Source organism: Corapipo altera, unplaced genomic scaffold (genome assembly GCF_003945725.1).
Source record: "Corapipo altera isolate COAL_440 unplaced genomic scaffold, ASM394572v1 110, whole genome shotgun sequence".
Lineage (NCBI taxonomy): Eukaryota > Metazoa > Chordata > Aves > Passeriformes > Pipridae > Corapipo > Corapipo altera.
The window spans coordinates 1,343,095-1,367,164 of NW_020884960.1; the positions used below are offsets into that span (position 1 = coordinate 1,343,095).

A 24,070-nucleotide genomic window follows, 5' to 3' on the forward strand; every position below is an offset into this window, starting at 1 on the left:
CCCACAATGAATCTTTACTCAGAAGAGTAAGAGTAATTTCCTCTGTAAGCCCCAGAGGAACACTGGTTACTATCTTTCTGATAAGATATTATGGAATAAAAAAAATACTTCTGCTAAGGAATTACAACTTCCATATACACTGGGGCTGATTAAGAGCTGGGCATCTACTAGGTTCTCTCGAAAACAGCATCCCATGAGGTTACAGACACAAAAGGAGTTTCACACAAGCATCACAAATCTTATCTGCAGATAAGCTGCAGACAGTACCAGAATGACCACCTTCACCTTATCTGGAGAGTGTATCCCTTCTCTTAGGCTCCTCTGAAAAGACACCTGCTGGGCCCCATGGCAGGCAGGAATGTGATGCTTATTCTTGGGGTCACCCAAGAGACCAAGAAGTTGTCCATCTCTCCAAAGGGATTAAAAAACTGTGCACACACAAGCCACCTTTCTCTGTGGGTTTTTATACACAAGGGATTGGTAAGTTCCTGAGTCTTAGGCTCACACCTTGCCTTTTTGCCTAAACCACAGTCTACAGGGAAGCAGGGCATCTAATAACCCCTCTCTGCCGAGCTCTGACTGACCAAAGAACACGTCAGAGCACCAATTGCCCTGCTTTAGATTGCTCAAAGATACTTTTGCCAAAGACTTGAAGATATTTCTCCTAGTTTTCCCCTGGCTATACAAAGAGCAACAGCTCCCAGAGAGCTCTGGGATGCATCCTGCATAAACCTGCCCAGGGACACCATTTGCTGTCAGTGTGAGGAGGTCCATGAAGTGTGCAAAGCCTAGAGAGGCAAAAATACACATTCTGTAAATCCCATGCACTACTATGTTCATAATTTATAATATGAAAAGAATAAAAACTTAAGTAAGGCTTCAAAGCAAGGATTGTCAAATGCTTATATCTCATCAGCTCTGATTTCATACTTGGTCTCTAGATTCAATTACAGTGCACACAGTAAACAGCATCACTCTGAAATTAATCTGATGTTTATCTTCCTGGTTCACTATTGCTCCAAATAGTGCCTCAGGGGAAGGGGTGTCTCCTGGGCAAACTCCTATGGCACTGCCCATAATGGGCACTGCTTGTTGCCCCTTCTTAAAGCGAGCTGGGCAGCAGGAAAAAAGCCTGGTGAGCTGAGAATTACTCAACACTTCCTTGAGAGAGAAGAGACAACCTTACCACTAGCTGGGCTCAAACAACTGGGAAAACTTCTGTAGGGGAGTTCACAGAGGAGTAAGAGACCTGCTAGGCAATGAGCCTGCAGCACAGTCAGCCTGGGAGCTCCTCTGCTCTCTCACCCAGGAGCAAGGCCTCCGAAGGGACCGGAGAGAGCCCAGTGCTGAGGGGAGCCAGGAAGCCACTGAGCATTGCTGAACTGAGATTAAATCACACAGAAAGATCAAACCTACACAGCCTCAAAGGGCCAGACGGTGAATTTTTTTCCTAAACATTTTGAATCTAAATCTATTCATCCAGAAAATTTGATTTTTTTTCTCCTTTCCTGGAAACTTAAAGCTTTTTGACGTTTTTTTGAAGGAAAAGGTACAGGTGGTCCCCATCACTGCTTGCAAGCAGCTTTTTTTAGCTTGCTGAACCAGCTCTTCCCAATCCACTCATTCGGGAGCTCTCCACAAAAATGGCTGTCACAGCCTCAGGATGTCATTTCCATCCGTTCAAAGGATATTCTGTAGGTAGATGCATGCACTTTTCTCTTCCCAAGGTCTTAGCAAGCTCAGTGTGATTGCCCTGGACTGAATATGGGTAACTTATGATCACAGCACAAGATCTGACTCGCTCTACAGGACTATTTGCCACAACTTCAGGCAAGCACCCTGCTATGCCAACAGCAACACACCTTTTGGTTTGAGACATGGCAAAGGGGCACATTTGAGCAAAAGAGAATGCTATGTAGCAGAGAGACCTTGTAAAGCACATCTCCAAGTGCAGAGGCAAAGGGAAGGGTGGGATGTTGTTGATCTGGGGTTATTCTCTGCTCCAGCTGTGTTAAAGACTCCTTGTAAAAGCTCTCCAGACATGTCTGCCCAGGAAACAATCAAATTCCTCCCTCCACTCCTCCTGTTATTTAAAGAGACATACATGTCATTTCATAAGCTGACACAACAAAGCAGCATAAATATTCATAGCACTCAAAAGAGCTCTGTAGAAGACAGACTACAGGCAAAGCAAAAGGTTTGCATGGAACGATCCCTGTATAAATCATACATTTTTTCTATAAACGTTCCTGTACCACCTGTTTTGTAAGTATTCCTCTTGCCTCTATTTATATATTACTATAAATACACTCAAATCCCCCAGCTGAAACCATCCATCCCTTTCCAAAGGTTTCCTGAAGGCTGGAGTAGACTCTATCCTCTTTGAAAATCACTAAGAAAGAATCCAGGTGAGATGTGGTGAATCATTAAGCATGGAGATTAGAATCAGGGTAGAAGACAGAAGGCTACAAAAAACCAAGGCTGGTGAGCCTCAGAAAGGAAGCACCTACATATAAATAAGATCTGAAATCCACGTTTGTGTGCTTACTCCAAGATAAGGCTGCTCTCAATTTACACAATTTCAATATACAAAGGAAGAAGTTGCAGTAAAGTGAGTTCAGTAAGTCGAGAGCACGAGTCCTACAGACCTGAGCATGAAACCACATCATCTGCAGGGACCAAGGCTCCAGGTCCTGGTCACTGAGGCTCTGGCACAACTGCTTCCCACAGGGTTGGGAACTGCAAGAGCTGCATCTTGACTTCAGCTGTTTTCTTATGGGGCTGCAATCTCCCCACATTGCTAAGGAACTCAGTGCAACAAAACCTTGCATTCAGAGGCTAAACATTCTTGTTTGTTCATCTCAACTTGAATACAGCTTCTAATTTGTTACCTCCATAGCCTGCTATACTCCTGCTTTGTATGTTAACCACACTGGGGCAAAATCACACCCATCAGTGATCAAGCTATGCTACCAAAAACATGCACTCCCTCATTGGGCAGCCCAGCACAGGCCATCTAAAGCAGGTCCTCTCTAGGGACTGATGGCACTTACAGCCATGACAATCCAAGTTATGTTCCTGAGAACCACCCTCCGACACAGCCACCCACTTCTAAGGAGATGGAAAGCAGAAATGCTGCTCCTGGCATGCAAAGGAAGATGTGAACAAACCCAGGATTTGCAGCCCATGCCAGAACTCAAATACTCTACCCACAGCCTGCACGTTTGCTGCTCAGGCATTTCTCCAGCCGTGTGTGCTGTGCAGCACTCCACAGCAACTTTCTCTTTCTTCATAGGGGGATTCCCACTTTCTGTGCCTTCCGTGCTTTGCTCTCACACACAGGAAGATCAGCTGCCTGCCAGGGCTCCTGAGCCTGGTTGGGCAGACTGCAGCCTTGGCACACAGATCTCAGCTAAGTTTCATTTATGGGCCTTGAGACCCTTGGGCATTCCTGTTGTGTTGCTCCTCAGCCCTCTGCAAGCCTCTGGGCAGCAGTGTGCTTCCCAAAACCTGCACAGGCTACTCTGTTTTCTACACTAAAATGCTAGCTGACATTGTAAACTTCCAGTAAAACAGGCAAAAGATCCAAATTCCCTTTAAAAATATTTTCCTAGGTTACTCACTTTGCATTCCAGCTCATATATTTCTGGGAATGCACCACATGGCATTCCATCTCCAAGACAAGCCGTGTGCCTGCAGAGGAACTCTGTTCTGCTTCACTAGTGCAGTGCCAGCTCCCGCACTTGAGCAACAGCAGCTTCCTAACCCATCATGCTTTTACCTCCCTGAAATCTGGGCTACATCTAGGACAGAAATGCCAGCTGGTAAATATAATTTCTAAGGAGCTTAAACAAGACCTACATCTAACAACGGCTTTGTAAAGAAAAGGTCCATGCCCAGCTTAATTCTGGAGGAGTCCAATTCTAACTAAAATCAGTGTCACACTGCCACGGGTGTAACTGAGCTCAGCAAGCAGGACACCATCCCTGCTGACCATCTGAATTAACAGGCAACAAGTACAGGGCTGATTAGGCAAGAATACTGCAAAAGTCTTCAAATTGTTTTGCATTACCTTGACCAGTACCCATGAGAACACTGACCCACATACTGCCCTGTACAGGACAGTCCCAGAAGTTTTAGAGAGGGGACACCCAGGATATAAACGGGCACGAGAAATTTCTCCGATGAAAATGATGCAAACTACTGTCTTTGAAAGAGCCTTTTCTGGTCATGGCTCTTTCAAACAGCCTTGCAGCATTTCCCTGAATAAGCTGTTCCACCAAAAGCAAATGAAATAAGCAGTGGCTGCTACCATCAGTCATGTGATTCACATGATGTCCCATGTCCCCTTCATGTCCACTGGCATCACCCTAAAGCAGCACCCACATTACCCAGCGTCAAAGTTTGCACAGCTCAAACTAAAGCACAGACCATTTTTACCAGTTTCATGGCAAAGGACATGTTCAAATGAATCTGTTCAAGGACTCTTTCATCTCTGCTGAGCCCCCTGCTTCCACTACCCCTGCAGTTCAGGAGGTGGCAGCAGGCACGGGTGAGGGCTTTCGAAGGTTTTGGTTGGATGTTTGTCCAAACCAAAACATCTGTAGCTCTTCATCAGCTCTGTAACCATCACAGCATCCACTGCAGCTTCTCCACATGCCATCTCCTCTCTGTCACTCTCTCCCCACCTTTGAGCTCTCACCTGCAGAGGCACTCACACTTGTACCTGACCTCACTTGCTCCCCAGCACTCACTCTCCAGGAAATGCTTTCTTCAGCAGCAACCTCCTCTTAAGCAGCTTATGCTGAAATTTGACTGCTTTCCACCAGACCCTTCACTTTCCTCTGCAGTTTGACTTTCAAGCTTATTTCTGCTTCATTTCAGCCATGCTTCCTACTGACAGTGTGTTTTTACATTTTAAGTGAAAAAAAATTAACCAAATGTGAATACATACTGCACTGAGCAAAGCAAAGTGTTCCAGGGCAAAGTGGGTTGGAAATCTGTTTAAATGAGATTTTAACAATAATTTTTATCATGAAACAGCACATTTCAATTTACTGAAATTTAATGTTGATTTTGCATTTTATTTACCTTATTGAAAAAGTTGCATTTTCACTGGTTACCAAATGTTAAATTGCAGTGATCCAAGACCAGGTTGGACGGGGCTTGGGGCAACCTGATCTAGTGGAAAGTGTCACTGCCAATGGCAGGGGGTCAGAACTGGATGATTTTTAAGGTCCCTTCCAACCCAAACCATTCCATAATATAACCATTACACTCAACTGAGCCTTCTTGCTGCGTGGGAGGAACCACTATTTAAGTTATTGTATAGCTAAACAAGCAATTAGTCAGACCTCGGGTTTTGTATTTTGTAATGCAATTTTGATTGACATTTTTAGTTCATTTGTGTGAGGTGCTACTGAGATGGAAGAAGAATACTGAGATCAAATGCATAAGAAAAAAAATCTGTACAGCAACTTTCATTTAATTTTTTTGTGCTCACTCATATATATAAATTGTACAACCTAAATCCAATGTCATAACATATATTCACCAGTGAAGAAATAGCATCCAGTAGTTTTGGTCACATCTCTTGGCATGTGCAGTGTAATGTAGTGCAGTCTGGATAAACCAAACTTAAAAATCATCACAGACATGTGAAAAGCTCAAGAAGAACAAACAGTTCTGCTCCTCAGCAGCTAAGAAGACACAAATGCTTCTGGGTTCAGCTCATTCGGGTAATGAGCAGCCTTTCACTGTGCTCTGTATGTTATACATCTAAACCACTTCTAGCTTCACAGAGCAAACCCAAACTATTCTTGTTACTTCATTCAAACTTGAATAAATGGATTTTGGCCATCAGAAAGTAGCATACTTGCAGGCAAAAGCTGATCAAACATTTCAGCATCTCCAATTACAAGTTATACACCCTGGTGGACATGGGAGAGACCTTAAGTTTTATCACAGCAAACATATATTGTTTAGTATTAAATAATGATGGGTATTGAATATAAGAATACCAATGTACACAGAAGACAGACGTAAGTCTCAGGATGCAGTTTCATCTGCTCTAGCTACAAACCGCTTGCAAAAGGGGCATTCAAGGGACTGATATAAATTTTAAGAACACATATACATTGTATGAAAAACAAATTACTAAAATAAGATTTTTATTATATGGGTTTTGCTCCTTCCTCCTCAATAATGAAATTTTCCCCTTATGCATGCAGCACTGCTCCTTGAGCTTCAGTGAACAAGCCCTGTGCCATCTGAAGGACAGTCTGAAGTATCAGTGCCATTACTTCAAACCCACTGCAACTGCTGTACAGCTGTCCCATCATTTCCAGTCTGTGAATTCACTTCCAAGCAGAAAACATCCTTGTGTCAGGCTGAATTATATGCCCGTCCTGAGGCAGCTGGCCAGGAGAAACAACTCTAGTTAGCACAGTTAAAACCAGTAACAGATACAGGACAACTCAGAATCAATTCATGAGGAAATTTCAGTATTCATTTAATACAATTGTGGGTTGCTGCCAAAAGGGATGCTCCTGTCCTCCTTCCCTGTGCCAGCCAGAACTTCCTTCCTTTCCTTCCCTTGCACCAGGCCAATGATTATGCAATAATCTGGCAAATCAGATCATCTTACTCCCTTCCTCAAGTGTTTTTGCAAGACTAGCTTTCACTTGGATCAGTGAACTGACTGATGAAAAGGCTCCTTCAGTTCCTTGTGTGCCACCTTTTTTCTAAATCTGTCAACTACAAAGACCTTGATTTGAGGTTTGATTGTAAGAAGTCAGGTGTTTGGGCAGCGTAAGCTCTTCAGCTGAATCAGAGCAGACACTGTACATGCTCACTATGCTGCCAGAGGATATGTGGGGTCTGCACTTAGCCTCTAATTCATTTAGATAGAGTGGATACAGAACAGAACTCTGAGTTGCCTTGTTGTAAGGTATTATTTCAGGACACAGAGGAACTAAAGTTTCACCTGACAGCCTCTGAAAAGGAACATCAGACCCTTCAGCTCTCTACTCTGCTCTGTCCCCTTGTAGGCAGAACCCAATCCCTGCCTCAGGCAATGTCTGGAATGCTTGACTGTAACATGAGCAGACTTAATGCAGACTGTTTGCCAGGCTACCTTTCTGCTGCTTTAGTGAGCTGAAGGAGCCTATCAGACAATCACATGAACATCAGAACAAGCTCATGTCACGAGGACCAGACATGAGCTCATTACAGCTCTGGAGTCATCTCCAACTCCTGCAGTCCAAGCTGAGGATCATGTACGTCAGAGTAGGCAAATATACAAATAAAGCAGTTAACTCAGTACAGTCTTCATGGTGCTCCCTGGATACAGGTAAGCAGGGCTGTAAATGAACACCTAAGTATGCATCAGCACGGGCATTCATGTTATAAGTTCCTGAAATGGATAGAAGCCTTTTGATAAAACAGGCCATAATGTCTTATTTCAGAGAGGGTAGAAACATCCCTGGAAGTGTCCAAGGCCAGGATGGACAGGGCTTGGAGCAACCTGGTGCAGTGGAAGGTGTCCCTGTCTGTGGCAGGGGGGTTGGAATGAGATATTTGAAGTCCCTTCCAACTGAAACCAGTCTGTGATTCTGTGATGCAGCAATGAACCACATTTTCTTTCAGCCACTGTGAGCACCCTCCCTTAGGAGTTATGGGAGCAGTTTGCAAACACCTGCATGAATACAGGAGAGAGACAGGATGGAAAACACCCGCTGCTTAAGCAGTACATCATTCATAAGAATGACTTCTGTCTAATGTCAGTTATAAAACTACATATAAGGTAGATATGTCAAATACCATTGGAAGGCAGTTGATGTTTTCCATAGAACTAGGAATGCCTTTCTGTAACTAGCTGGAGGCCAAAGGAGGATGGCACTCTGTACCAAATATGCCTCCCCAGATTTTAAGTTTGTCAGATAAGGCCACAGGAGGAATCTCTGACCTACTTACCAGGTTCCATGTGCACCCAAACCCAGTTTGCTCTCCACAGATTCCAGTGGTTATTCTTGGTTGCTTGTGAGTTTAGATCTTCCTGCAAAAGCTCTGGCCATTACTGCCTGAGATCTGCCAAAGTCCAAAAGACACATCCTCTTAAAGGTGCCTCGTTCCCTGGTGAGATTCTGTCCCTCCAAACCCAAACCCAAACCCTGCTGGCATTTTAGGCAGGAAAGAACATCTGCTTTCCTTTTGCTCCATCCTTCTTTCCCTCCCTTTCCTCATTCATCCCCACATTGATTCACGTTTGAGTGGCCAAAATCAGAAGCCAAAGCTATCTAATGTGTGAACTGGACTGGGTAAACAACTTATACCAGGAAAAGAACAGTTTTTAGAAAGATAGGTTGAATCTGCATAGCTTTTGCTTATGATCAGTTAGAAGTAATAATTTCTTTTTTCCTCACCCAAACTTCCTTACTCCAAACCAAGGTCCCTGGTTTAGATCAACTCAGAGCTTCATTGTCATTAAGAAATCATAGTGTATGTTAAGGTGGTTCCTATTAAGTGAAATTCAGTTTCATATACCTGGGATACTGCAAAAACATTCACAAGCGTAAGACAGCTTCACATCACATATCTCACAATGGTAACCCATGATCCCACAGACACTCCAGCCAGGACATACAGTTATTGTAAACAGACCCCCGAGGATGTCAAAACACAAAGGTATTACTTCTTTTAAAACTAACTGAAGATCTCAATACAAGTGATTTAATTCTAATACTCTAGTTCTGAATGAAGTTAAACCACCACATGGGTTTCATGTTTAACCCCTCCTTGTTTAGAAAGACTGGGTTACAGCAAATTAATTCCTGATTTCATTCCATAGAAACCAGCATGAGACAAGGACACACCACACCAAAGCAACAGTGAAGGAACAAGCTGATTACACCAAAGTCTAAAACTAATTTCTCGAGTAAGAATTACTAAGAGGAAGTTTCTCAGAAGCCTGTTGAGAGCCTCTTCCGCGGGTGAGGATGGCACGGCAGGAACACGGCAGGGTTCCTGTGTGGGGACCCGGACACAGCTGCAGAGCCACATAGGCTGGAAGGGATTTCTGGAGGAGAGATTACTCCTCTGCAAGCAGGAGTAATTTCAAAGCTGGATCCAGTTGCTCAGGGCCTTACGGATTTTCAAATCTCTGTGGATGTAGATTCTAGCATTACACAACACTCTCATTGCTAAAATAGTTTCCTTTAATCTAATGAGAATTTCCCTTGCTGCAAGTGGAAGGTAGATGAATAAACAATGAGATTTTTAACCTTAAAGTATCACAGACCAGAGTAAAAAAAAAAAATAATATCCATAAGTAGGTGTGGCTGCTACAGCCACACATCAGAATTATTTAAAAATTCCCTTTCTAAAACTGTTTAATAATGAATAAGGAGTCAAGTCAGACTTCACAGTAAACCATAGATGAAGCAGAAATTCATCTGGTAGATTTTTCAGGGCAGATGTTAATATGTCAAAATAACAGGCTTAATATTGAATTGATTGCCAACTCTGAAAAATGTTCAATACTTTCCAGAAAAAGAACACATGAAGAACTGCTCAGGATCTGAGCAGTGCAAGATCCAGCCTCAGAGAGTTCAAAAGCAAATGCCTAGGATGTGGTATACCTGATAACTGCCCTTTGCTTGTACATCCACATGTACCTCAGACAGGGTCTGTCTCTCTCAGGACCTGTAGAAGCTTCTTGCCCAGTGCACTGAAACACTCCCGTTCCTTGTGAACAGAGGGTATTTACTCTCAGGCTTTGTGCTGCAGAAAAAACAGTAAGGCAGCCTCACCCATGAAATCGAGCTTAGTGCCTCCCTCCTTCCCTGACAGTCACAAAAACAATCAAGAGCTTGACCTATTACACCCAGAGTACTTTCATCCCAATGTCACAAAACAAAAATACACAATATAAAGTAACACTCTGCAGGCTATATCAAAGACTGACTCCTTCTGACAGCCCATTTGCACTGAGCAGCCACAGCTTCCCAGAAGTTCGCATGTGCTGTCCAGAGAAGGACCTTCCCAATACAAGGCTCTTGGCAAGTGGCAAGGGTTAGAACACCAGCCCCGACCCTACAAAAAGCCTCTTGACAATACCTTCTCCAAAGACAGGCTAGCTTGCCAACACTCACCCCAAGAGAAATTATCAAATATTTTTACTTGGTTTAGTATTTCCTTTTTGTAACATTACCTGCATATTTCTCCTATATTAACTTTTAGGCAGAATTAAGTTTAAAGACACTGTTGATGCAAGCATCTTGGAAACAAAATGAGAGCCCTGATTACTTCTGGATTGATTTTATTCCTCCAGCTTTACTCTTTTTCCCCTCCCTCTCCAAGCCTCATTGCCATATCCTTTTGGAAAATGGCAGATACAAGACCTACCTCATGTCCAGCACTGCAATGTTATAGCTATGATATCTAAAAAACCCTCAGAATATATTTAAAATGTTCTGAAGAAGGATAGTCGTACCATAAGATGTAATTAAGACAGTATTAGTCAGGTGAATTGTGGTACTATCAGGTGCCAACCCAACTGAAAAGACTACCATATTAGTTCAAGCCACCATCAGGGAACCAAAGCGCAGATTCTCTTTCGAGCCTCTCCCACAGCAATGTCAGCTAATGAGTTTTAGCTGACTTGTGCTGCGCTCTGTGAGTGCTCTCAGACCTCTCCACACCCAGTGATCTGTGAAAACTCAGTAATCCAATTACCCTGGATCAGAATAACACTTTAAAAGTAAAATGATAATAACCCACCTTACCCAGAACATTTCCTCACCACCTCCAGAGCCTGGTCCAGTCTCGGGCACAGCCGTGCCCTGCTCAGGAGCAAGGCCCTCGAAGCCACACGCTCACACTGCAGCAGTGGCCGGGGGGTTGGCTCAGCAACACCAGCAGACCCCACCACTCCTCTCTTTCAAACTCCGAGCATCTCAAAGATTTGCAGGTTGAGGTCACAGCTTTTATTTAATGAGCTGGAAATAATGACACGCTTCTGTGACCAGTGGCCATTCTGCGGGTCAGAAGCAGATGTTAAACACAACCCCAAAGCACAGTTCTTCTGAGCAGTCTATGAGTCTAAGTTAGTGATGTCTCTCTTTACAATTCAGTAAATAAATGTTTAGCAAGGTGCTCTGAACTGGCCTGAAACAGCAAGAAATTAATTCTGTCAATAAATATGCAAACACAACAAACCACAGGTAATAAACCACAAATAAATAGTACTCATACACTAGAACCATGTCTGGTTTCCATGAAGGCAAAACCTGCTGCTGTTTTGGAGCAATCCCAAATTGTTTTTTTATTATTGTATTCCTGTAGTAGATGAAGCTGGATGTCCTACCACAGCATAAGAAAATGCCACCATCCCAACTCACGGTTAGCTCTTGCTGCCACGAAGTTTTAATACTCCAATCACAACCTCAGAACACCAGACACAAGGCCAGGCTGTTTGTTCTGAGCTGCAGGAACCGTACTTGACTTTACCAGGTATTTCCACTAAAACCCTCTGTTGAGAAGTTGCACTGATTTTTCCAATGAAAAGTGATCAGAGGGGCTGTTTTAGCCAGTCAGGCTGCATATCCCTACTCTACCATTTGAAAGGATTTCTCTTGTGAGCAGAGCTCTAGAGCTAAGCTTTCAAAGCCCTACGAACAGCGTTCTGATGAAGTGTTAACTGCAGAATAAATCAGCTTAAATCCAGGGAATTGTTCCAACAGATTAAAAACTCTGCGCCAAAGAGAAAGGAGGAGGTCGTGCTCCCACTTTAGAAATACCTTACTTTATTTTGAGCCTGCCACCCACTATTTCCATTTGGTGGTCTTAGTCCTTTTCTCAAAAGAGACAGTGAAAAATGGGTTCACATATGCTCTGTGCTGCTAAGACTTTGTGCTTCCCTCACACCCTCTTCAAAGATCTCTTTTTGAAACTGAAGAGTTTTGATCAACTTATCATTCTTTACAAGAACCCATTCCACACCTCTGATCATTCGCATCAACCTCGTCAGAATGTCTCCCAGTTTCACTGGGCTTTGAGAGAGATGGGACCACTGCTCCTGCAGCATTCACACCACGGCTGCACTGGGACTTTACACACCAGCAGGTTGCCTAGTTTGATCACTATTATTTTTCCACAAGCATCTAATCTTCAATTTGCTTTTCCAAACACTGAGATAATATTTTGGTAGAACTGCCTATTATAACCCCCAAGTTCCCACTCTGTCTGGAAAAGCTAATTCAGAGCTCACCACTGTACACATACAGTGGGGGCTGTTCTCCAGCTGCATTACTTCACTATGTTGAATTTAAAATGCTGCTTTATCACTCAGTGTCATAGGATTTTTCCATGTTTCCTCAAAGCTAACTCTTCCCTTTACTATAACAATGTATGTTTGCTGATAAAAATAAATTTGTCACCTCTCTTCCATTTATTTTTATAACTCTGACTTCTCTGTGCTTTTGGCTTCCACATCATTCTCTGGCAATGGCTAATATTGTGAAAACACTGTATAAAATAAACTTTCCATCTGTCTGATTTATAGCTAAATTGTTATTGGACATCCCAACAGTCCTCACGGTCTCAGAAATGCCAGATATTCTTCACTCACCTTCTGTGCCAGTCCTCCTTTCATAAAGCTTTATTACTTCCTTTTATCCTCCCAGAGGCTCCTTTCCGAGGTGCAAAGTCCTAAAATGTTTAATGTCTCCTCCTCTCTCCTCATTCCACGCCTTTGCTCTCTCTTGTCACCTCTCTCTAGTTCTCTTATACTCAAAGAACTTGCCAGATTACACTGATAATGAGCTCCAGTGTAGATTAATCCTATGATTTTACTGCTCTGTAGGACTATTTTTCACGCTTCCTCAGGGAGATATATCAGAGTTTCTCTTTAGAAATGTGCCTTAATGCTGCCACATATCTTCATAAATGTGCAGGCAACCTTCTACACAACACCCTGCTTCCCCCACCACTCCCAGAGTTGGGAACTTCATTAAAAAAAAAAAATTATTACATAATTTTAAATCTAAGATGCTCATATGTTCCCCCTAGACCTCAAGTTGACTCCAACTTTTAATTTATCTTTTTTTAATTAGTCCTTTTATGTACATTTGCTCCATTTATGTAAGAGCTACACAAGGTTTATGCCAGGGAGCTTCAAAGAGAAAAGCGTCCATCCCCTGCAGCAGGAACGGACACTCCTCTCCTTGCTCAAGGGCTTCTACCAAAGGAAGGGCTCAGAGGGAATCATCACAGGCTCAGGTGTGATTTTCAGTTCTTTTCAAAACAATGTGTTGATCTGATTACGTTGTATAAGTTCATCCCTATATCTTTTTAGGCTGTTCCCTTGGCTTCTTATGTTGACGTTATTCAGCACAGTGACGTCAGAGGAGATCAGTTTCTGTGATCTGTCTGAACCTCCTCTCTAGCACAGGATAACAAATTTTTCTCCATAATTCCTTCACCAAACCACACATGCTGGGAGTGAGTGGTCCTGTTTCTTTTGGGATCTTTGAGTCAGCATGGAATAACTTTGCATTTTATGAAGGGACCAGCACTTTCTCTTGCAGCCCGATACACTGGCACCAGATACACTCGGTTAAACATTCACCTCAGGTAGAATTTGAACGTTTTGGTTGTCCTTCAAATGAAACTGTACTCAGAGGAGAAACCAAGAAAGAGGCAAGAGCTCCAAGGCTGCTTCCCCTGCAATGCCTCTGCAGCCTGTTTGGAGTAAAATAGAGCCCTCCCTTCACCACCACTGCCCTGTGGGCAGGTTGAAAGCTGTTTTCTATTATTTATTATGCAATCACCAGTAATAAAAGTCATGGCTCTTCATCTAGCCACTGCATGAGAGAGAAAGACAGCACAGCACTGGCTCAACCAAGCTCCTTAACAGGCCAGTGGTGATGGCCATCACCACATTGTGCTAATGCAGGTGCTCAGAGGAAGAGTTGTCCACTTGGAGATGTGACTGCTCATCCCTTAAAAATGAGAAGTATACAGGCATGCCAGTAAAATAAGGATGGAACTTTCTAATAGTGGCCCAGAAATCACTGCAGTCCTTGTCTGTTTGGCCAGATAAGAGAAAGAGATTCCCCCTCCTGCTGCAACTGCACTCAGGAGCTCAGAAGAGCAGAGCCCCAAGCAGACCCTCTCAGGGCAGCACCCTGTCTCTCCCTTGATGCACACAGATGCTTGAATCCACAGGGAAGCAGTGACCAAGGGCATGGAACAAGTCCCTTGATTTATGGAAAGGTGAGTGCCACTCTTGAAAGCTGAGGCCCCAGACTATGGAAAGCAATCTGGAACCACTGCTGCTGGGAAGACCTGGGGTTTTCTTTAAAACACAAAAGAAAATCTAGTGATTTAGTGAAAATCTAGTGAGTCTAGTGATTTATGATAGGATAAAAATACTTCAGACTTCACTAAAGGAAACGTTTCAAGATCAGCATTTAAACTCTGTGAGCCTTTCCTTATTGAAAGTTTTGACAATACAAAGATTGTATTTCCTCAAGTCATTTTTAGGCCAACAAGGTGACTGATGATGGTGTCTACAGAAGCAGATCATTTTAATGTGGAGACATGATAAAAATAGCAGCAGAAGTGCTGTATTTGAAATCAGTCCATAGCCCAGAATGACATTTGAAGGCTAGAGATCTGAGAAAACATTAATATATCACATCAAAGGAATCAAAACTACAGAAAAGCAAGCTATCTGCATTGCAACACTTCTCAGTTTAGGCAATTAATGCTCAAGTAGAGAATCAGGCCTTCTGGTGCAATGTGTTTCAGGCCATTTCAATCTTTTTCCCCAACAACTACTTCCTACCAATGAGAGAAAGTACAGAGACTGATATTCTGGAGACCTCCCTAAAGGGCTGAATAATACCTGCCTAAACATTTCTTATTTTATGAAAATTAAGTACTGACAGTATTTCTTCTGTCTTTATATAAAGTCCTAAATCCATATTCCTATTCTACTATGAATTTCTTCAAAGGTTACTATGCCATACAATGGACTTTATCTTATTTCTTATTTCTTCCTTTCTTCTGTTTTTAAAGACATCACAGGCTTTTCTGCTTGCTTTATTGCTTTCATTGTTAAGAAACTCCTGTCTTTAATAAAGAAGAATGAAACAAAGTCAAGAGAGGAAAAGCAGTTATCTTTTGTAAGGCCCAAGGAAAAACCTCCATTATTTTTCTACTACTGACAACAAAAGATAATACAATGCTCAGTGAATGCCTCCTCCATCTGTCTGAGAAATCCAGTGCAATGCCATTTCCAAAGCTGGCTTTTGAGAGCTGCCTTGTGCTTGTTTTGCAACCCCAACAAAACATTTTTTAAACAAGGAAAAAGAAGCTGAAGGCCGTTTTTGCAGCCCAGAGCAGGTCCTGAGGACAGGGGAGCAGAGCAGCTCGGTGCCCACACCCAGCACTGCCATGTGTGCCAAGGTCTGCCAGTGCCACACGAGCACTCAGCTCACTGTCCCTTCCCAAAGGATCTGCTGCTGCCTCACAGCGCTACACACACCCATCTGCTCTCCACTGCGAGAATTCCTACAGGAATGCTGCTCCCTTCGGGATATCACAGTTAAAAAAAAAAATAAGGCAGATGACAGACTTATTAGAAGTCTTTAGGGGTCACTGCACTGCCAAGAAAAACAATGTTCAGTGAGGAAATATCATTTTCTAACACTTAAAGCCACCACCAAAAACGGAATGCATTCATGTGGAACAGGCACAGGACCCCCCTCCTGAGAAACCAACTGGTAAGCTCTGCAAATTGTTTTAAAGACATTTTTATACTGGTGTGAGTGGCAGCTTATGTATAATTTTAGTGGCCTGGAATTACCCTTGAAAACACTTTATTTAGGCAATTACTAGCAAGCATAGCAATAAAAGCCATTTCTCATAGTGTAAGCTCAATCACTCTCCAAAGGGCCCAAGGAGTTCATTATACCAGTGAAGCTTCTGGAGTACACACATGACCAGGCAGCCCTGGCACTGACATGGTTGCTTCCCAGATTTCCAAGAATTGCTCAAATAGCCAAATACAGGACTGTCAGGCTACCTAAAATGTGGAAGTCATTGCCAACATTCATATGCATTTACAAAGAATTCATGAAGACAACATGGAAGTAGGTATCACACAAAATGTATCAATTAATATTCAACACGAACAGGAAACAAAACAAACAAACAAAAAAATCCAAGCCAAACCCAAAACAGCAAAAACCCCACAATATTTGGTAAGAAGAGTGCAAGGAGTGTCCATCATTGCCCTGGAATGACCATCTCTGGCCAGAGAGGGACCAGAAAGGTGGTATGACATTAAGGTTTGAAAAGACCTCTAAGATCATTGAGTCCAACAATTAAAAAATTAAATTGTAAAAAAATCTTCCATTTACCACACGAAGTATAGATATATCAGAAAGTAAGAATCTTTTTTTTGGAGGGAGACAGGTTTTTTTTATCCCTGCACCTCCACCTCTATGTTCTCCAGCATGCCACCACAGAAGTTCAGAAAAACCAGGATAGTCCCTAAGAAAATCACATCAGCAAGGGTCTCTAACTTGCCTGCAGGTCTGAGGTGGGAACTGGAACACTGGCTGAGTGACAGGGAGTGCTGCAGTACAATCACTTTTAAGGCAAGGAACACCTCTGAGTAACCATCACACATCTGAGATGGCTCCCTCTGTTAGAGCACAGCCTCAGCAAAATCAGGCAGCAGTTACTGTCACAGAGCACTCCAGTCACAGATCCTTTGGCCACCTGCAATACGTCCAGACAAGCGCATATTCAAATACCATGAATAACCTCAGCTAAAGAACAACAAAATCAACCTGGTTTTAAGCCTTTTTTTAAAGAGTGTTCTCCAACTGCAAGCATCACACTCTGCAATTGCACATGAATAACCCTTTTGCATGTAGGAAACAGGAAAAATGCTGATGGTTTCTATGACTGACTACAGGAGCTGGACAGCCATGAACTCCAAGTCTACTTAAAATCGGTTAAAAACACAGAAATTCAGTGCCCCAAAGTTACTGCACACTGCATTCCCCCTCCAGTGCAATGGTTCTGCTCAGTGTGGCCGAAAGAATATTTTAAACCTTCCCTCTCTTATGGCAAGACTCCAGTAAGGGAGCGTTCCCAGGCCGAGACACCCCGGTCACTGCAGCACACGGCCCCTGTGGCTGCTCCTCCTGGGGGTGGAGGCCTCGGGGGTTTTCTTAGTGTGACACTGGGAAAAAAAACATTAAAATGACACTTAGGCAGAGACGACCTGAACTTCTTCATTTGCTCTTTTGTACTGACAAAGCTACAGGCCCCTCTCTGCTTTTGTACTCACACTGCTGGAAAAGTCCATCCCTTTTGCAATTTAGACATTTGTGTGGAAATCTTGATGGTGACGGGGCGGTAACGGAGAATGGCAGCTGGGAGCCTTGCAGGACTCCACGCTGACTCCTGGCTACAATAACTCAATCCTGTGGCCCAGCAGTGTGCAGGAGCACAGTGCCCAACACCACCAGGTCACGGTATGGCCAGGGAGACACTGCTATGACCTGGCACTGCAGGTCAGCACAGCTGAGGTCTCACCAAGCAGACAGCCTGACTTTGTAAACGCCACCACAGCAGCAGCAGCTACAGTATTTGCATTATACAGGTGTTGCACTGTGTAAAATGCTGAAGAATAATATCCTTCCTCTTAAAGCAATGTCCTTGCTGGGAGCCAGCAGCCCTGTGGTCCCACAGTTCTGCTCCCAACTCCACTCCCAGAGCCTGCCATGCTCCACGACCACCCTGTGCAGGGATGGAACCGAGGGGCCACTCACTGCCAGGTGACCTGGTAAACTACTTATTAGCCAAGTATGAATTGGCTGGAACACTTGCTGGGTGTTCCATCCACCTACTCCTAGAAATAACAAAAAAAAAAAAAAAATTGCTTATTGATTTGGGGTTTTTTTTAATAACAAATGTTTCTAATTAACTACTTATCAGGAAAGAATAGTTTTGTTCTGTGGTTGAGCTAATCCATGTGAAAATTTTCACCAAGTCCTGTGCCTTTCTCTCCTTCAGCCCATGGATAAAGCCCAATTGCATTGTAAAAAGAGAAAAAACCTTCCCTGACTTCTCTAAGACCATATGATATGTATTTGACAACCTTTACACCCAAGCTAAAGGAAAAAAGAGGTTTAATTTCTAATGAGGGCCATTTTTTTGATGAAAACCACGTTAGAATGAACTACATAAGCAAACCAGCAAATGTAGAGTTCTCATACAACGGCTAAAAATGCCTCTTTGCCAACTGAGCAGCATGTACTTGCTCAATACTCCCAACACTGTTATGTTAGTCCTCCACCAAGGCAGAGACAAGCCATGCAGCACCTGAACTGGCAGCACAGAAAAGCAGATTTAAACCACTCCCCAAGTCACATCTTCCTACCACCTTGAAAATAAAGCACAAATCCACATATAAGCCCTCATTTTCTGAAAGGAAATACACCAATCCAAGTCACAGAACTATACCTTTACACCAAGTTTTTCTTTCAGCCTATGCAAAGGTAGAAACACCTACACAAACCAAAAAAAACCCCAGACCTTGTTGGCTAAGTAATAAATTTCAAAACTATCACAGCCAAAAGAACCCAGCAAAAACATAAGCACCTAACTTCAGTTCTCCACACAAAGACAACCCAAAAAACCCTCAGCAGAAAACTATTATGTGTGACAACAAAACCAGAGAATTCACATACAAATTTTCAAGAATAGTCAATTTAGCAAACAGAAATTTCATTAAAGATCTTTATCCTTTGTATTTAGGAAGCTTAAATGTACACAGACCCCAAATAATTCTAGCATTTACAAAACACTACAAGGGTATCAATCACAAAATTTATGAATTTCCAGTTGCATATTTTTAAAATATTAATTTATTAGGAACAATTGCATGATAGAAGTCCACATATAGGATAAAAAATATTACTAGACCCCTATTAATTTACATAAATGCATTAAACCCCTCTCCTTATTCACTGTCTTTGTTTAAGGAATTCCAGATGTTAACCCAGGGTCACATGTCTTTCTGCCTCAGTCCAGGGAAAGTGTCCAAGAAGCAGTCACAAACCCCACTGAATGAGTACCTGGGTGTAATTCATACACCAAGTCATGCTAATCTAACTACAGCATCAAAATCATGCCAACTTGAAATGAAAAGTGTGTGCACAGACACTTAGACTGTCTCAGTCTAGACTTCAGTTCAGCCTGTAAGGTCACAGTTTCAATCAGCAGCAGCAAGCACAGAAATACACACTTATCTGACTGAATTGATTCTAATTAAATCCCCACGTTTGTATACTGCCAGTACACCACCACCAACTCAGCGTTAATTTGTAATTTGCTGGGTTCATTTCCAGTCAGATCTGTTTGCAGCCTGGGCTCTCACTGTGTGGAGCGCCAGAGGGACCCCAGGACAGGCAGAGCCTGTCCGTGAGCAGCGCTGGAACTGCCGCACAGACACACCCAGACAGGGGCTGAACCAGACAGGGGCAAACCCCAGGGGGCAAGCCCAGGCCTGGACTAACAACCAGCTAAAAACAGAGCACAGAGGACAGGCATAAGTGGTCAGTTTTCCCAGGGAGGGAGTCAGCCAGGAGCCTTTTGCAGTGCTCTGCTGCTCACTGTATTCATAAACAGGCTGCAAAAAGGGGCAAGGAGTGGAGTGACTCTCCTGAGGATATGAGCTGTTCTGAGAGCAAAGAGAAGGCCTGGCTGAAGATCTGCAAAAACACCCTCTGAGAGTGAACCACGGAGAAATAAAATAACAGATGGAATTCAGTGCAAATAAAGTAGTCTGAGGATAAGTGGTCCTTATTTCACATATAGAGTGGTGTGCTCCAAACTGATCATTAATACTCAGAAAATCTTGCTGGAGTCATAACAGGCTGATTAAAGCATCAGCTCAAAGCCATTCAGCATATGAAAAAATAAAGCTAATGTTAGGAAATTATTAGTAATAAAATCACCACATAAAGCTATAGAATGTCTGCAGCTTGAATGCTGGATGCAGTGCCTGCCCCTTCCTTTCCAAAGGACATAATGGAAGGGAAAATATTTTTTACAAGGAAACAAGGTTTGAAAACGCGAATGAGGAATAATCAATCAGGCTAGGGCTCTTCTGCCTGGAAACAGAGATTGCTGCAGTGACATAAGACAGAAACCTGTAAAATCATCAGCTGAACAGAGAAGGTAAATCAAGATCAGTTGTTCACTGTGTCTAAACAATACAACAGCTAAGACAGGAAATGAAGCCAGCAGCTGTCAAGTTCAAAAGAAAACAAGCAGAGGTAGTCAGCACCTACAAGATGATTCTGTGCTCTGAAAGGTCTCCCCTGGGATGTGGCAGTGCCACACATTTAAACAGATGTGAGACACAGGCTAGTTCACAGAAAAATGCATTAAGTGTGAACAAAATAAAAGCAAACAACATCTAACTCTTGACATCCTACAGCTGAGGAGAGACAAGAGGGCCATCAGGCAAAGGTTTATATAACATATCCTGACATTATGCTCTTCTCTTTTTGATCACTGTTAGGAAAGAACAGCAGACTAGATGGTTCCACCTGACTCTATGGCTGTTCTTACTCTGCGTAAATGAATTAGGTCTCTGGTACTCCTCAGCCCTTCTTTGAACTTATTCAGCTTGCTTACCTGGCAAAAGCTGATCTTCTGGGGACATGAGGACACAGAGGGGCTGGATTAGTGCTCTGATTATTTAGCAAACTAAAACGGATCAGAAAAACCTCCAGTAAATGCTGAAGGTGGTACAAGACAGAGCAAGAATAGGACCAGCCCTTTAGCATGCCAGCCAGTTTAAGATGTAACACACAGCTCCATGACCAAAATACAGAAGAAAAGGAAGCTGCAGATTGCCTGTCTCCTCTGTTCAAACACACAGGTAAAAGTCACAATTCCAGCTCTTGTCGGGGGGGAAAGTGTCAGTTTCACATTTTTAATCCATTTGGTAGTTAAAAAGAGAATCTGGTTTATACATGACTGAACAGTAAAGGTTACTTCAAAATTAAACATTGCATTCAAAACCTCTACTGTTTTTACACTATGTAAAATAAGGAACACCTCTTTGGGGAACTATGCCCACTGTAAATAGAGAAACACATCCAAGCCTGGGAAGGACAATAACCAAATGAAAACAGAGCTGTTCCCTCCATGCTTCCCACAGCACCAACTGGTTTACTGCAATAAAGTGTGTTATATCAGTCAGAGAAGACAAGGGGATATGACCACATAGAAAACAGTGAGAGATCAATACGATCATTAAAAATCCAGCAAGTCCCATTTACAATTCAGAATTTACAAGCACAGAACTGAAGCCCAAGTGAGGCTATAGAAATCTCTCATCAACTCTGGTTTGCACAGTCACCCAGCCCTTTTCATGGCAAGACCAAATCAGAACTGCTCTGCTTAATAACTAACCTGACTGGACAGAACACTGAGAATTCCCAGGGAAAAGCAAATGCAGCATTTTATTATTCCTCCCAAACCACATTCATGTGAAAATGAGACCACTGAGAAGCACTGAAACACCTATCAGGAACATTGTCTTCAACATTACACAGGGAAACAGCAGCAAACCCTCCTCTGCTCTCATGGAAGCACTGGGGGTTAAACCGGGCCTTAATAATCCCAGCCACAAACAGCCTGAGCCAGCCCTGCGCAGTGCCCAGCACGGGCTTAGGCAGCACACACATATTTACTTGTATCCAAGACACAGCTGACACGATGAGCACAAGATAAACTCTGCTCAGGGGGGGTTATGGTGTTAGCACTGCCTACGGAAACAAAACTGGGGGTTTGGCTTCACCATTTTCCAGGAAGCAACAGTGCTGGCAATCCAATAGAGCTATTGTTTGTGAGAATGACAATTAAGTAATTAAAAATTAAAATCCCTAGTCTCTTACACGTGAAAAACAACTCCCAAAAAATTAAAGATGAATTGCTTTCTCCTTTATTATTTTTCTACTTAGACTATACTATGACTGTAATTTTTTGTGCTTCTTATTGAAATAGCTATATATTACTAGTTTGCTATAATGTTTACCTTGAGCATACAACAGAGGAATGTTTAAGCAAAAATATCCCAGTAATATCTCCAAGAAAATTTTCCAGTATATCTTTAAGGAACCAAAATACATGTCGTACGTAATAAGGCCTCTGAAATCTAAATGTACCACCACACTTACCAATGAAAAACACTGATGACTGTGTCATACATGAACAATGTGAAATATAACCTGCAAACAGGAGCACTGGAGGGTTTCTGAAGGTGATCAGAGACCAGGAAAATGCAAATCAAACACGTTTGCTCATTTCAATTAATTTTTAACCTCAGATACAAAACGAGTAGCTAGGAATGTAATTACAGCCTCCAATAATGCTGCTTCCAGAAGTTGTGCAATTTTAATTGTATAGCATTGTTTAATTTTCACTGTGTAACATTTCCGCTTCTACACCTGCAAACATCTCCATACAAGCCAAATATAGCCCACACCAAGCTGCTGCCCTCAAGACAAGTTTCCATGCTTTGTGTGCTAAGTTTCAAAACTCCAAACAAATAAATGAAATTGGAACAATCACTGCCAGTCCTGAGCTCCCTCCACAATCCCCAGTCCAGTGGCCAACAATCCAGATGAATCCTATCAATCTTCTTGCTCCTTCAGGGATCTACCCCCAATTCACTGAGAGGCATCTAGTAAGCTCTGCTCTCCCAGCCCAAGTAAATTATTGCACTTGAAAACATCCACACTAATTTTAAGCCCAGCTCTTTGACTTTACATCACCTTTTCACTTTTCACCACAGACTGATGCACTGGTGCCAAACATGGTTTGACAGGCTCCAGAACTTGGAAGACTGTTGTTTCTACAGGTAAGACAAGTCCCAAACTAAAGCAATAAGCCCCCAAGTCCTCCTGAATACAGGAGAATCATGAGCATGCCTGGCACAGACAGCAGAAGCAGATTCTTCATAGAACCAAGGAATGGGTTGGGAGGAACCTTAAAGTTCAACCACTTCCAATCCCCTGCAGGGACACCCTCCACTAGACCAGGCTGCTCCACGCCCTGCCCAACCTGGCCTAGAACACTTCCAGGAATGGGGCATTCTTCTCCATTTGTAACCCCCATCTTCTCATCACCTCAGCATTCAAGCACAAAAGCTCTTCTGGGTTTCCCAGATGCAATTTCCCCTGATCCTTACCAGATCTTTCCTATTCTCTGGAGCAAACACGAGTGTGACAAAGTCACCCAAGTCCTGCTCCAAGCTGACAGCGATTCACATGCTGTGATCACACGCGGGTTCCAGCCTCCTTTCGGGAGCACCCAAAGCACGGGGCAGACACCAGGCTCTCAGTCTCCGCGGGACCCCCTGGGCTCCAGCCCCTGCCGGGAGCCAGCACAGGGCTCGCGGCCTCACCTGCTCTGCAACACCCCCTGTTCCAGCAGCACTTCACGCTCAGGGGCTCTGAGACACCAGAACCATCTCATTTTGCTATAATGTTTTAAATTGTAGCTTAATTGTAGCTCCTTGTGACTCACATTAAATACAAAATAGAAAAAAAAGAGACATTAACCTAATGCGATGACTCTAGTCAACAAATTTTTTACAAGCTATTCCTTTACCATTCATGTTCCGACAAGGCTGGGCCGAAATAAAGAAAAACACCCCGTTTGCGTTGTCTAAACTGAATAATACAAACGAGAATTTCGAGATGTGAATACCAGGAAGGAAAGCTACAGATGAGAGCAAGCAGATGAGAGCAAGCAGAGCGCTATTTACATGAAGGGACCGCAATAAACCCGTGCGCTCCCGAGGCGTCCCTCCCGCTCCCCGGCGGAGCGGCCAGAGGTCATTTCCCAGCGCGGGGGCAACGGGTCTCTCCGCCGCCGCCGCCTCCCTCAGCGGGGCCCCGCCGTGACCCCCGGCGGCCGCGGAGCCGGGCGCGCCGGGACACACGGTGCCCGCGGGCGCGGCTGCCGC

General features: G+C 43.3%; 1 protein-coding gene across 2 annotated transcripts in view; it reads right to left on the reverse strand.

Annotated features, from left to right (window-relative positions):
* Nucleotides 1-24,070, reverse strand: part of NDRG3 (NDRG family member 3) — a 59,857-nt gene that overhangs the window by 35,329 nt on the left and 458 nt on the right. The gene's annotated exons all lie outside the window — the stretch shown is intronic.